This window comes from Pseudonaja textilis, chromosome 3 (genome assembly GCF_049901715.1).
Source record: "Pseudonaja textilis isolate UNSWEBS1 chromosome 3, rPseTex1.2, whole genome shotgun sequence".
Lineage (NCBI taxonomy): Eukaryota > Metazoa > Chordata > Lepidosauria > Squamata > Elapidae > Pseudonaja > Pseudonaja textilis.
The window spans coordinates 17,238,990-17,254,452 of record NC_141992.1 but is presented as its reverse complement, the minus strand read 5'-3'; positions in this window follow the sequence as shown (position 1 = coordinate 17,254,452).

The following is a 15,463-nucleotide window of genomic DNA, read 5'->3' as shown; positions in this document are numbered from 1 at the left end:
CAGCCCAGCTATTTTTGGCTGGTAAGACTCTGGAAGCAGAACACACAAGTGGATAATGGTTTACTGATTTAATTCATTTTTTATTTAGTTCATATGGTGTAACAGAATACAGTGTTAATCTGTTTTTATTTTGGCTACTACTGCTTGCTGGGAGATTCTTGTGAGGTCCAGCAGCCAGAATATGTTACTTAGCCATGACAAAGTCACATTGCCTGAGGTGCTTTACGAGGAGGCCGGTCTATATGGCATCCGTTGTTCTGGATTCACACAATACTTGTAAACCATTAACAGCTGCACTATCAAAAATTCTAAGCCACAGATTGATTTTAGAACCACTTGTTTCTTAAAAAGAATATCTATCTATCTATCTATCTATCTATCTATCTATCTATCTATCTATCTATCTATCTATCTATCTATCTAAGTGGTGTGGTAGCCTAGAGGTGGAGCTCTTGCCTCGCAATCAGAGTTTGATCCTAGGTAGAGGCAGATATTTCTCTCTTTGGGACCACTGAGAATATATCTGCTGAAAAAAGTTCCACATTGGCAACAGGAAGGGCATCCGGCCAGTAAACAATGCATTCCATTCAGTTGCCCAGACTCCACCCTGCAAGGGATTATGGGATTGTTAAAAGAGGATATTCAATCTATCTATTTGTTTTCTTTCTTTCTATCTATCATCTCTCTATCATCTCTCTATTAAATGTATTGGCTGAACATCTTACCACAGGGTAACTCTGGGCAGCTTATAATTGCATAAAATGTAAAACATAAAAAGTTAAAGACAAACTTTAAAACCAAAAACATTCATGGGGAGTGTGGTGGCAGAGAGGAGAGAGGAGGAAGGAATCTGTTATTTTTCACTAGAATTTCCTGAAAACCCTTTAAAGTTCTTTTTTCCACTGAGGCTAGAAATCAATTAGGGTGTCCCTGTCAAATGTCCAAAATGTTCTGAAACCCGTTTATTGCAGATATTTAATCCAAACTCGGCTCTCAAAGTGATTTTGTGAGTCTATGAGCTAAAGAACAAATCCTACAAAAACCCAAATTAAATCTGACTGTCAAGAGGACGTTTTTTGTATAGATCAGCACCTCTAAGGGCTGCGTTTCTAAGACATCACTTCTGTAAAAGCAAAAAAAAAGGGGGGTGCTTTCAATTCGCATTTTTTTTTGTAAACTGCCAAAATGAAGAAGATAGAAGGAAAGTCAATGGAGAGGTGTGACTGAGTGGTCCACTTCTTAATGACCAAAAGGTGACATAGTGAGGGCTCTCTAATCATGGCATTGAGAGGAAGTCCTTCACTTTTGGTAACAGCCATCAGATTTTTCTCTTAAAGAACAAATAATATAGAAAGTTCCCTCTTTTTTAAAAAAAAAAAAACAGAATTAACAGAGGCTCAGTTTCAATTCCTACTTCCAAATTTACTAGGTTATTTGCCAAATTTATTTTTTAAATTTATTTAGTTAAAATTTATCTATTTATTTACTTCCCACCTTTAATATTTTGATAAATAACTTGGGGGTGGCTGATTATAAGGCGAGGAGAGAGAGAGAGAGACAGAGACAGAGAGGGGGAGAGAGAGAGAAAGAGAGAGAGACTGGTCCAAAGTCACCTAGCCAGCTTTCATGTCTAGAGTAAGACTAGAATTCACAATCTCCTGGTTTACTCTGTATGCAAAAGTAGTGAAAAAGTGTGTGTGTGTGTGTGTGTGTGTCTGTGTGTATAGCTTCACAGGAAGGATAACTAAGCCTGCAAATGACATATACAGTTACTTGAACAAAAGCAGCACCATTTCAGATGCTTCTTTCTTTTTTTCTTTTCTTTTTTAAAAAAAAGGAAACCAAGAAGGTAAGACTTTGAACTAGGTGGCCTCTGACTCAGGCCAGACTGAATCAAGATATTTTCCAAAGACACTGAATTGGAGCCAGACCAAAATATTCTGGCTGGTGCACAGCTTTAATTTGAGACAAAGCAATGGGTAGGCAATCAACCCACATAAGGAACTTTATGGGTGGATCAAGGCAGATTCAGGTAGCAATGCCTTCTAATATCTTGTGCTCTTCTACTTCTTTCCTCTTAACACATTCACTCTCCCTCTTTCTTCTTCTTTTTCTTTCTCTCTCTCATGCACACCAATTATGGAGAGAAAGATGGAGGACTTTTATTTTGATAGAACCAGAAGCAGACCTTAATCAGTGGTACCTCATCCCTTCCTTCCTTCCTTCCTTCCTTCCTTCCTTCCTTCCTTCCTTCCTTCCTCCTTCCTTCCTTCCTTCCTTCCTTCCTTTCTTCCTTTCCTGCCTGACTTCCTTCAAAATCCCACTCCCTCCCCATCCCACTGACCTGTTTTCTAGCGCTGTTCTCCTGTGCAGGGCAACAAAAGAAGATCCAGGTGATCAGCAGGGGATGATCAGGCATAGATGGGGGCAGGGCCAGTCAGAGGTGGTATTTGCCGGTTCTCCGAACTACTCAAACTTTTTGCTACCAATTCTCCAGAACTGGTCAGAACCTGCTGAATACCACCTCTACTTCCTTCCTTCCTTTCCTTCCTTCCTTTCTCTCTCTCTTTCTCTTATACACACATACAAAATGAGAGGGGTGGAAAGGGTTGCTATACTAAACTCAGTCCCACAGGGGAAATAACCTGGAGTTCATCATCGGGACATATCCTTCAAAGAGAAGTCTTGTCTCTGTCATGATGGATTGGCATTGCTTCTCGGTTACTAGATTTTACCTTAAAAGTGAATGCAACGAGGCAGTTGCCCTTCAGGTCAGAATTAAGTTCCAACTATCTAGATTTAATCCCCCTTCTTTTGAAAACAGTGTTTAAAAAGGAACTGGGTGCTGCACAATAGATGCCTGTAGATCGTCCTTGCTCCAAAGCAAGAGGGAGAAAAATAGTGGCACAATAAGTGGTTGAAAGCTTTATGGCATTCAGAGTAACGTAGAAAACATGCCAGAATCAATTTAATTGCCTTGTGTTTAAATATACAGGAAAGTGTAGGTGCATTTTCATATGTCCCTCCTCCTTTTTTTTTTTTTTTTTTTTTTGGCAGCCCACTCTCTATTTAATTTCATGTTCTTAAAAGGAAAGAAATTTAGCTGGCCTGTTTACAGAAAATACTCCTCTCCAAAATTTATTTTAAGAAATTGCTCATTATATATACATAACATATCTATAATGTATGCAACACCTTGCCTTTAATGGCCCTCTGGCTTATTATAAATAGATGACCATTTGCTTATATATATAAAAACCATTATTCTAAGTTAATACTGGAATATCATCATATGTGGGTAGCGTCAAAGCACTGTTTGCTGAGTCAATATTTTCTAAAAACTTCAAGATTAAAGACTTATTTCCCTGGATTCTTTTCATCATCAAGAAAGATAGTCCAAGATGAGGCACTGGGGCAAAAGGCTGGAGAAGATTTGAAAAGATGCCAGCTAGAGATGGCTTGATTTCCAATGAGTTCGGATGGAGTAGCAGTGATTAAGACTGACCATTCATATCAAATTCTCACACGAGTGAGGAAATGGTTAGTTGGAAAAGAGGGAAATTGGTTTTTCCTAGCAAATAGCCTTTAAAACGTGTTTCTGTACATAATCCAGTATTTTACAAATCTGTGTATGTTACCCAAAATTGGCTAAAAATGATGTTTCTATGGCTAATGTTACACAGATTCATTATCATTATATCATTTATAGTGGAAGAACTTATATCCAGGGGTGGGATTCAAATTTTTTAACAACTGGTTCTGTGGGTGTGGCTTAGTTGGTGGGTGTGGCCAACTGAATATCATTCACATTGAGGCACGCATCTCCTCACCTGGCCTCTCATGACTGTGGGGATGCTGCAACAATCATAAGTGTGAAAAATGGTCATGTCACTTTTTTCAGTGCCATTGTAACTTTGAATGGTCACTCCACACAAAGTACCAGCAAAGGAGGGGAAAAAAAACTCCAGAGACGTTCCTAAGACAGGAAGTCTAGTCCTGCCAAGAATGTAATAAGGGTTAATTTAGAGGCAGTTTCTGTAAGCAACACCAGAATGTTTCCTTCCTGCCTTCCTTACAGGATTAGGCCAGTAATTTCTTCTAACAACCGGTTCTCCGAACTGCTTAGAATGTTAACAACCGGTTCTAATGAACAGGTGCGAACTGGTAGAATCCCACCCCTGCTTATATCATTATGATGAAATAACTGGCCACCAGAAGTTGTGGGTGCTCCAACATTGGTGGTTTTTTAAGAAGACAATGGACAACCGTTTGTCTGAATTGGTATAAGGTTCCCTGTTGAGCAGTGGGTTGGAATAGAAGACCTCCAAGGTCACTTCCAACTCTGTTGTTATTTTGTTATTCCGTTCTGTTATTTTGTTTCCCTTGTTATCTTTTATAATAGGGGTATTTAAATTGACTTAAAAACTGCCATGGGTACTAATATACATTTGAAAATCTCCCAAAGTATGCCTATTAAGACAAAAAAATGATGAAATTACCAATGGTAATTTGTTGAAATGATATAAAGATCATTCGATGATTGTACTTTTTATAATATGCCATTGAGTTATGACCATTCTTTCAACAACTGTTCAAAGTTATAGTAGTGCTGAAGGAAGGCACTTATGACCAGTTCTTGCAGTTCATTAAGATTTTCTGATAAATAATTTTAGATAATGAAGGGAAAATTTGGGAAGCAGTGACATGATGGAAAGTGGAACAGCATATCCATAACAATACCTGAAGCTGTAATGCAATGTTCAGCTTATTGATCCATATAATTATTGCCTCCATCAAGAGAGGACAATCTGAATTCTTCCATCTGTTATTTGGTTTAGTTTAGTTTACTTTATTGTCATTGCACCTCGTACAATGAAATCAAACACCATCTTCAGTGCATATCATGACCATGAAAATAAACACAAACACACATCCTTCACACTCCACACATTGAATTGAAAACCCTGACACCACACCAATACTGCACTATACAGTAGAATTCAACAGAGCTACTGTCCCGGGATAGAAGCAGTTTTTCAGCCTATTTGTCCTTGTTTTTATTATTCTGTACCGTCTGCCAGATGGTAATAGTTCAAAAAAAGGGTGCCCAGGATGAGATGGATCTTTGAGAATGTTTTGAACTTTCTTAAGGCAGTGGGAGCTATAAAGCTCTTCCAAAGAGGGGAGAGGGCAACCAATGAACTTCTGGGCAATGACATTAACCCTCTGGAGTGCTTTCCTATCTGCCACTGTGCAATTGGCAAACCATACAGAGGTGCAGTAAGTTAAGATACTCTCTATGGTGCAGCGGTAGAAGGTCATCAGCAGTTTTTCATTCAGTTGTTGTTTTCTGAGAAGTCTCAGCTAGTATAATCTCTGCTGGGCCCTTTTACTCCACTATAACTCCCAGATTTGCTAACCATTTCACTTAACCACACCATCTGGCTGTTAAAAGTAATACAGGTAGTCCTCGACTTACAACGTTCATTGAGTGACCCTTCAAAGTTACAATGGCGCTGAAAAAAGTGAGTCATTTTTCACACTTATGACTTTTGCAGCATCCCCATGGTTGCACAATTTAAATTAAGATGCTTGGCAATTGCTTTATACTTATGATGATTCCAGTGTCCTGGAGTCATGGGATCCCCTTTTGCGGCCTTCTGACAAGCAAAATCAATGGGGAAACTGGATTCACTTAACAAGCATGTTGGTCATTTGAGAACTGCAGTGATTCACTTAACGAATGTGGCGAGAAAAGATGTAAAATGGGGCAAAGCTTTTTGACATTTCTGACTTAGCAACATACATTTTGGGCTCAGCGGTGGTCATAAATTGAGGACTCCCTGTAGTCCAGCAAATTAAAGAGATTGACAAGTTCCCAACCTCTGTTTTACACTAACTTGGGCATAGGCTTTTCCAGCATTAAACCTAGGTTTTTACAGGTGACGCATGTACTTTGTCATCAAATTATTATTATTTTTTCCTTGAAGTCATCGTTATGTACATTTGCTCATCAGCCACACATAACTCTCGGGGTCGGGGGAGCAAAATCTGAGCACTATGGAGTTTGAAAGGTCATTTAGGTCATTGGATCCAATGTAAGAATGTTAATTAAGGCCATCCCCATTCGATTGCTGTTCAGCCTATGCTTGGCCGCAGCCAGTGACACATCGAGGCCATCTCCTCCCTGGATATAGAACCATAAAGCATAGAAATTATTTTGAAAAATGGTGAACCATTTAATTCTGTACCCGGCATCTTTTGTTCTGTGATGTTAATTTCCTGCTGCCATTAGGGTTTGGGAGGAGGAGTGCTGAAATCTGTCTTCTAAATATTGTTCCAGTAATTTCAGTAATTTAAGCTTGTGGCAACTGCAAATATTTGTGGAACTTTAGAATGATGAATAATTTCTGCCAAGTAGAGAAAGAAAGGAAAACTGAGTCGTAGATGGTCTTTAAAGCAATAACACTACAACAAAGTTCCTGAACAATGAAGGAACCACTTTATAGAACTTCTGCATCGCAAGCATTTCTCCTATCACCAATCTTTTCACCAAGCAGTTTGCAATTGACACACAACTCTTTTTTTATTATTATTTCTGCTGACCTAAAACTGCAGAGAACATACAAAGAATGCTACATGATTTCATTTGTGTCCATTTTCTTTTTTTTCCGGTTGACCAACAACAGATTGCAAGGCCTGTCATCAAACAATAGTCCTGACGTCTCATTTATTTATAATGCAGCAAAATAAAACAATAAAAAAATGTCCTAAGCCACTCCACACAAAAAAAGGAAATAAAATGAAATTGCTAACTTCTGTCCCCTGTTCATTTTTTTTAATATGCATATTTGTCTCATCTGGTGATTTAGATTTTAAAAAATACATCTATAGGATCATTACTATATAATGGAAGCTCAGCAAAGGAAGGTCAATTGTAAAAAATAAAAAAATAAATAAACATGTTCTTTTGAAGAGATGAAGTTCTCCAAAGACACTTCCCGGATTCTCATTGATATTGTTGCATTTAAAAGTACCTAAAAGCTGAATGTCTATGGAGATTCTCAGTTATCCAGGTCAAGGTTGTCCTAAAGATGGTTTTCAAGAGGCATCTGGAAAATTCAGTTGCCTCTTGAAAAAGCACCTTTGGGACTATCTAAAAGCTGAGAAATTGAAATGTTAATATGTCAGTTATCTTGCAGCCAGCCTATTTTTTTAAATATTTGTGACCATGATTCCATGAACAACATGGTGTCTGTATTTGGGAGACAGAGAAGAAAGTTAAAGTAATGTGCTTGGGAAAATAGAAGTTCCAGAAATGGGGTGCTCTATTTTCAGTTTGGGGAAGACAGAATAATGGCTGGCTTGATTTGAGGAACTGGGAGGGAGTGTCAAAGAATAGAATATAAAATTTATTGGTCAAGTGTGATTGGACACCCAAATAATTTGTCTTCGGTGCATAAGCTCCCAGTGTACATAAAAATACATTAATCAAGAATCATAAGATACAATACTTATGGATAGTCATAAGATACTAAATAAGCAATCAAAATCATACTAGGAAACTAAATAAAACAATATAATTGTAAAGATACAAGCAACAAGGTTATAGCCATAAGTAAAAGGAGATAGGTAATAGGAACGATGAGAAGAAGAATATAATATAGTCTTAGTAAATAGTTGGTAGTGTTGTGGGAATTAGTTGTTTAGCAGAGTGATGGCATGCGGGGAAAAAGCTGTCCTTGTATCTAGGTGTTCTGGTGTACAATGCTCTATAACATTGTTTTGAGGGTAGTAGTTGGAACAATTTATGTCCAGGATGTAAGGGATCTGTAGATCCTGCCAATAGGGAAGTAGACATCCCACAAGATCTGTAGAACTGTAGCTATTCAACAGAAAATGCAATTTTCTATAGTTTCAGATCAAACAGATCAGAAGAAGAAATAGCTGAACTCAGTTTCTCCCCAAAAGCAATGCAATGAGAAACAATCAGATCTAAACTTGTTCCCAAAGTGATTCAAAACCAGAGATGTTGAAGTATCCTTACAAGTTGCTAAAAGAATCTTGTGAGCTAGGATTTGTCCTTGCCAGTGAGCCAATGTAAGCTGACTCGGCTGCCAAAGAAGTACTCCTAGAAAACTGCACAGCCAGACCTCTATTCTTTAAATTAACATTGCTATCTTGGCAGTATGGGTGGTTAAATCAATGACTAAATCAATGACTGTGCTCACTCAAAGGAAAACAAAGGCAGGTGATATTGGTGGCCCTGGCTACAGTCCAGATCTTGACAAGATAATACAGTATTATAGGCAGCAGCAGTGTAATGGCGCAATGTCCAAAGCAGGAACATCTGTGTAAGTAAAGGAGAAAAATATACATATTCTGCTAACAAGCCATGACTGGAGAAATAAAAGGAAATCAAGCAGCACAAATTAAGATTAGGATCCTTGGGAGAGATTTTGTTTAGCTGCAGTTTATGAACATTATTTATTTGATTTTCACCCCACCTTTATTACTTTATAAATAACTCAAGGTAATAGATATAAATATGGATATAGAGATAAAGATGCGGATATGGATATGGATTTAGTTAGATGATATAGATATAGATGATATAGTTATATCATCTATATCTATTATGATATTTCTTCCAGCTTTTTTTCATTGACTACAGCAAGTGTTCCATTAAAAACAAAATACTTACAATGATCCATTAGAGGTGATCCTATGCTATGGTCCACATGAGACTGCAAAAAAATGGATATTTTCAAATATCTGGCAGAACATGATACTTAATCAGTTTCATGAATCTTAAATTGTATGGGATTAATATACCAGATCTTTTCTTATTTTATTCTCTTATATCAGTTTCATGAATCTTAAATTGTATGGGACCAATATACCAGGTGTTTTCTTATTTTATTCTCTTATGCTCTGCAAAGTTACCAAAACCGTTGGTAACCAGTAACATTTTTAGTCATGAATTGGACATCCCAACTGATTTTTGCACAGAGGAAGGTGCTGAAGCTGAAGAACAGGAAAATGTAGTGAAGCTTCAATAACCAATTGTAAATACAGACAGTTGTTTTGGATAAATGATTCTGTAAATGTTCATCTCTCCTTCTAAACTTTAGAGGAATTCCAAAACCTGTTTATGATGTATCACTTGGATACAGACTAAACTAAAATAGCTTTGGGGATCATGTTTTGACAATAATCTTAATATAATCCAAGAACAGGGTTTCACGCTTACATGTTTGTTTTCCATTTTTTTAAACCAGTATGTTTTTACAAGAAAATGCTGTTTTTACAACAAATCTAATAGCTCCCTTGAGAAAATGATCAGCAAGCAAAAATTCACATCTTTGGGCCATGAGTGGATAACACACTAGGGAAATTAAACTCCTAGTGTTGGAGGACATATATGAATGAAACGACAACAAATAAGTAGGATGCATGCGATCAAAATATTACTAGAATGTTCTTGGAAAAGCCAAAGATTGTCACCAGAAACAGGCTAAATGGCAAACAATTATTCATATAGTCACCAAGGGTTGAGCCGAATTCAATGATATCAACTGAGTTTAACCTAATGTCCACCCATAATCTGATCAATTGGATGGATCTTACCATGATAAGATGTACACAATGCAGCTAATCATTATCACATCATTATTTACTATTGCAATTCCATTTACAGGTTGTGATCCCTCCTGAGTAAACCAGACAGGAAACCTGACTAGATGAGCTAAGTCTATTTTATTGTAACAGAATCTTGCAAGTCGGAAGGTAATAACCTCCTGCCATCACTTTTAATCATCTGAGTAATTCAGGCTGGTCTTTCCTACATTTTTCTCTCTGACCTTTGGGTGACTTCAGGCTCCTCTGTCTCTTATCTTATCATTCCCAGGACATCATCTCTTTTCCTCATCCCCCAAGGCCATCCATATGTTCCATTACATCATGTCAGTCTATTGGAGCTAGGCAAATCTTCAGAGGAAAATCAGCCAGCAGAAAAAATCATGATGGGATGAGTCTAAAGCTGTCAAGTAGCCTTATTTAAGGTTTCCCATAGTTGTTAGAGAAGGATGGGCAAAAAATACTACCATCTGGTCATTCTGAATTTTTAGTTCAATATTTTACTCAGTTTCACCATATACCTGATGTTTCATGACTAGAGTCCAATGAGGTAGCTGAAGTAACATTTGACAATGCTTATCTTGGACTTCATTTGGCCAAGATCCATGTGTCTATTGTTTTTTTTTTTTTCAGTTTGCTGGAGAGAACATGATAGAGTGACTCTATAAAGTTTTAAATTCCTCTTTGGGAGGAGAGCATTTTCATCAAACTTGATGAAAGAGGTAATGTGCCTATTCCTCAAGAGGTCTTTCCTGGTACCAGAAATTTTGAACCATGATCCAGCTTCCTTTCTTCCATTTTAAGGAAATGGAAGTAGTAGATTCTCTGGAAACTTTCTAACTGGGATCCAGACCAAGTCTTAGGGTTGAAACAGAATTGGTCTTTTTGTTTAATAACTATACTGTCTTTCAAAACCACTGTGTAAAAATGATCTATCAGATGGTCCAATGCATTGCCCCCAAATCAGTTGTCAGTTCCTGATGCCAAAGAGCCCATTGAAATTGCATCACACTTTTATACCTGCTTTTATTCCTATTTTTGTTTGTTTAAAATGTGTGTTTGATTTTTTGATGAAAAGTGTCAGGAGTCACCAGAAACTACAATGGTGCAATGATATATTCTCTTCTCCACAAAAATGGTATACAGAAAATACATAAAAGCAACAACAAAGAGAAAAAGACAAATGCTAGACTAAGATATTGGCCTGATCTGAAAGGACTGGTCTTGAGTTCGCCTCAAATGTTCACCTCAGTGTTTATATTGCCATCCAAAATAGAACTGAGTTAGTTTGCAGTTTCTAGACTAATTGTCTTATCCAGAGCACTGATGCACCCAATGATGAGGGATTCAGATGCAAATTATAAAAGCAATTTAGAAGCAGGAAAGTAGAACCAGCCTGTCCTACTTACAACCAATAACTAATAAGTCTGCAGTTAATACATTTCTCAGGATAACTAAAGCTTCTATTTCTCCCCACTCAGTAAAAGTCACTTTTTACCTCATCAGATAAAAAGATGAAAATATTCATTTCAAGTAAATTTAAATAATGTGTCTTTCTGAAGATTAGTTTGATTCCTGGGTCAGTTTAAAAAAAAAAAAACTTCAGATGAACCACAAGAGGGAAATAAAAAAGAATCTAAAGGAAAAAAAATTGGTCTGCTTTTTTCTCTTTCCAAAGGGGTACAACAAAGATTCTTTACTCAAATGTCAGAGATCACAACTTTTCATTCAAACACGATGATCAATCCAGTTGTCCTTTTATTGTCTTCATCGTCGCTTATGTAACAGGATCTGATTTTATCATTCTGCTTTGTAATCCTTTTCCCTTAATGCTTAAGGGATAATAGATAAATTACATCTTAGCTCTGTAGCTGAGACAATATCTTTTCTCCGAGGAACTCTCTGTGCCTGGATAACATTGTATAAATATACTGCTGCAGTATTCATTGAAGGACTCATTCGGGCTCATTTCTAACATGAATCATATTGCCATCACTGCAATGTGCTGTGGCTGAAAAAAGTATCTTCCAGACTAAATATTTGAGAGGGATAAACAATGCCAGCCGAAAGATGGGGATCCATGATGGATTGACAAAGGCAATGAGCATAAGCAGGATAAGACTGGTTGCAAGAGGCTGGATTTTCAATTGTAGAAATGTTTCAAGTCAGGCTTCAGGCCAATGGAAAGATACTTTAATTTCCACAATGGATGATTGGTTGGAAAAACTGATGGGACTAGCGGAGATGACTAAATTGATCACCCCAATCAAAGGAAACCACTTCTGGATTTTGTGTTTGAGATGGAAGAAAAATGAAACTTTGACTTTGGGGTTTGCAGATTTTATAGGTTTGTTATTATAGAAATGGCTAAAATATATTAGCATGTAAAAATTAAAAAGTTGAGACTGCAATGTTATTATCATACATTACTGCATTAAGAAGAATTGGAAATCAATGCTTTTCTTCTTTTTTCTCCCCTTTACACTTCTTTCCCTTCCCATTTTCCTGCTATTTTATTTTGTGTTTTATATCTTGATAAACTTAATAAAAATTTAAACATCAAAAAGTCAGGTGTTAGGTCAGCTAAAGCTTTTGGGAATCAATGTAAACTTCTCTCTAAAACTAGTTCTGGGAAGAAATCCCGCAGGGTATTTTATAAATATATATTTTATGGTGTTGGAAAAATATATTTTTCTGCCCGTGTTCTTTTGCCATTCTGATTGGCTGTTTGCTTGTCCAGATAACTCTTCCATTGGAACGGGAAAGGAGAGAGGGAGAGAGGGAGCAACTCAGAGATAGAGAATAAAAAGAAAAGATTTGCATACAATGTGAATACACACACACACACACACACACACACACACATATAATATACATAAAAATAATCAGAAAGTATACCAAAATGCAATACCTCTCCCCACGATGGGAAACCTACATGTCTACTTACCACAGAGTTCACATCCTAAGTATTAACTTCAAGATCTGATCTCTTCTTCTGGTTCTATATTTTCAGTGCAAACTTGGAGTCTTTCAAAACCAAAATGTCTTCAAATAAAGGGCTGTATTGTGCTTATCCTTCAAAAACTCTCTGTTCTCTATAAAATAGCTTACTTAGTCTCTAAATCCATGTTCTCATTCAGTAGACTCCCTTTTGGCATTTTAACTGTGTTATCCCAAGCATTTGAAGCCGGAAGCATTGTATCAATTTAAAGAAAACTGGCCAGATTCATGAAATTAGTCTTGGCACTTTTTAACTCACTGGGAGGGTCCCAGATTCCTTGTGAGTGACCCAAAGGCTGTAAAGTGTTAGGGGAAAAAGTGGCAGAAACAAGGAAAGCAACACTATTTAAAAAATCAATAAATGGTGACAGTTATTAAAAAGGGTTTGGTGAAATATCTCTATCCATTAAATAGGTTCAAGTATTTATTTGCAGCTTGGATTTCAAAACTGAAGAATATTTTGTGCAGCTTAAAGAGAATGCAAGAATTAGCGTGCACCTCAATTCCAAACAATCAATATATTTATTTTGTCACATTATTCTGTAACAGGCAGGAAATTTTTCAATTTTATTTACAAACCTATTTGGTATTTTTTAAAAAATCACCTTGCGATTTTTTGACTGCCATCATGGAACATTTAGAATGAATTATGTTCAGCCTTTAAACACCAGAGCAGGGGTCCCCAATCCCCAGGCCATGGACCAGTACCAGTCCATGGCCTGCTTGGAACTGGGCCGCGCAAGCAAGCAAAGCTTCATCTGCACACATACGGAATGTAGGTAGCATATCCCTCCCCCCCTCAGTCCACAGAAAAAATGTTTTCTACGAAACTGGTCCCTGATGCCTGAAAGTTTTGGGGACCAGTGGTGGGATTCAAAATTTTTTTACTACTGGTTCTGTGGCCGGGCTTGGTAGGTGTGGCAGGGGAAGGATACTGTAAAATCCCCATTCCCTCCGCATCCCACTAACCTGCTTTCCAGCTCTGTTCTCCTGCGCAGGGCAACAAAAGAAGACCCAGCTAATCAGCTGGGACTCAGGAGGCAATGAATAGGGGCCAGTCAGAGGTGGGATTTGCCCGTTCTCTGAACTGCTCAAAATTTCCACTACCGGTTCTCCAGAACTGGTCAGAACCTGCTGAATACCACTTCTGTTGGGGACCACTGTACTGGAGGTTTTATATGACAGACAACATTCAGCCTACAAGATCAAATGAATTAAGTTAAACAAATGTTAGTAGAATAAAGTGTAAAAACAAAAAATAGCATAATGTCGACATGTTAATTGTTATGGGATCTTACTTCCTTGTCATGGTCAAGTCCACACACTACCAAAAGCAGCAGAAATATGAAGGGAAAAAACTCGAAAACAAGTATAATTTGCCATTCAAATTACTGAACATGTGTTTGTAATGTAATGTTTTATGTAACATACATTGGTAAGATAACTCTAGTGGTCAAGTTTGGGTTCTATCAACAAAGTGCCTTCTGGAAGGATTTCTTTTAACTTTAATGTGGTTCTTACTGATGATAACACACAGGAATATTGATCAGAAGCATCACAGGGCAGCTGGAAACTATCATTTCACCTTCACCCCTGATTTTTTTTGTTCTTTGTATTTATTCTTTGAACACTGGGAAAAAAATAAAGTCCAAATTAGAAAGCAGTAGGTTTGAGATGATACTAGAACCTTAGCAGATAACAATAGCAATAGCACTTAGACTTATATATTGCTTCATAGTGCTTTAGAGCCCTCTCTAAGTGGTTTACAGAGTCAGCATATTGCCCCCAAAAATCTGGGTCTTCAATTTTACTGACCTCGGAAGACTGAGTCAACCTTGAACCAGTTAGAATCAAACTGCTGAACTGCTGGCAGCCAGCAGTACTGCATTCTAACCATAGCTCCTTGATAGCAAAAGCATTTAGACATACTGCATGTAAGCCCTTTACAGTGCTTTATCAGCCTTCTCTAAGTAGTTTTACAGAGTCAGCATATAGCTCCCAATAATTTGGGTCCTCAATTTTATCAACCTTGGAAGAATGGAAGGCTGAGTCAACCTTGAGCCTTGAGATTTGAACTGCCAAAATGCAGGCAACCAGCAGCCATAGCCTGCAGTACTGCACTCTAACCACTATGCCACCATGGTCCTTTAGTCTATTCCTCAAAGGTGCTACCACCACATACCTCCCAAATGGTGATTCAGGGATATAACCAGCATTTGCATAATCATTTTATTTTGGAAATGCTATCCTTTATTGGTATCAACTATTTTCATGTCCACCATTTATAGTAGTTTTGTTTAGTAACCGTTCAAAGTTATAAAAGCACCGGAAGAAATGACAACCCTACATTTTTTAAAAAATGGTAAGAACAAGTAATATTGTTCTTTTCCTTCATGGCTTGCTCATCTGGTGGATAGTAGTATTCCATTGAATTGTGGCTTTCCTGGATTCTCTATATACGTAGTCCTCAAATTATGATCACAACTGTGTCCAAAATTTCTGTTGCCAAGCAAGGCTGTTATTAAATAAGTTTTTACATATTTTATGGCCTTTCTTGCCACAGCTGTTAAACTGAATCACTGCATTTGTTTAAGTTAGTAACATATTTGTTAAGTGAATATGGCTTCCCCATTGTCTTTGCTTGTTAGAAGATTGCAAAAGTTGATCACATGACCCCAGGACACTGCAACTATCATAACTACCTGTCAGTTGCCAAACATCCAAAATTTTGATCCTGAGACCATGAGGATTCTGCAATTGTGTGAAAAATGGTCTAGTCACTTTTTCCAGTGGTGTTGTTGTAAATTTGAACGGTCACTAAATG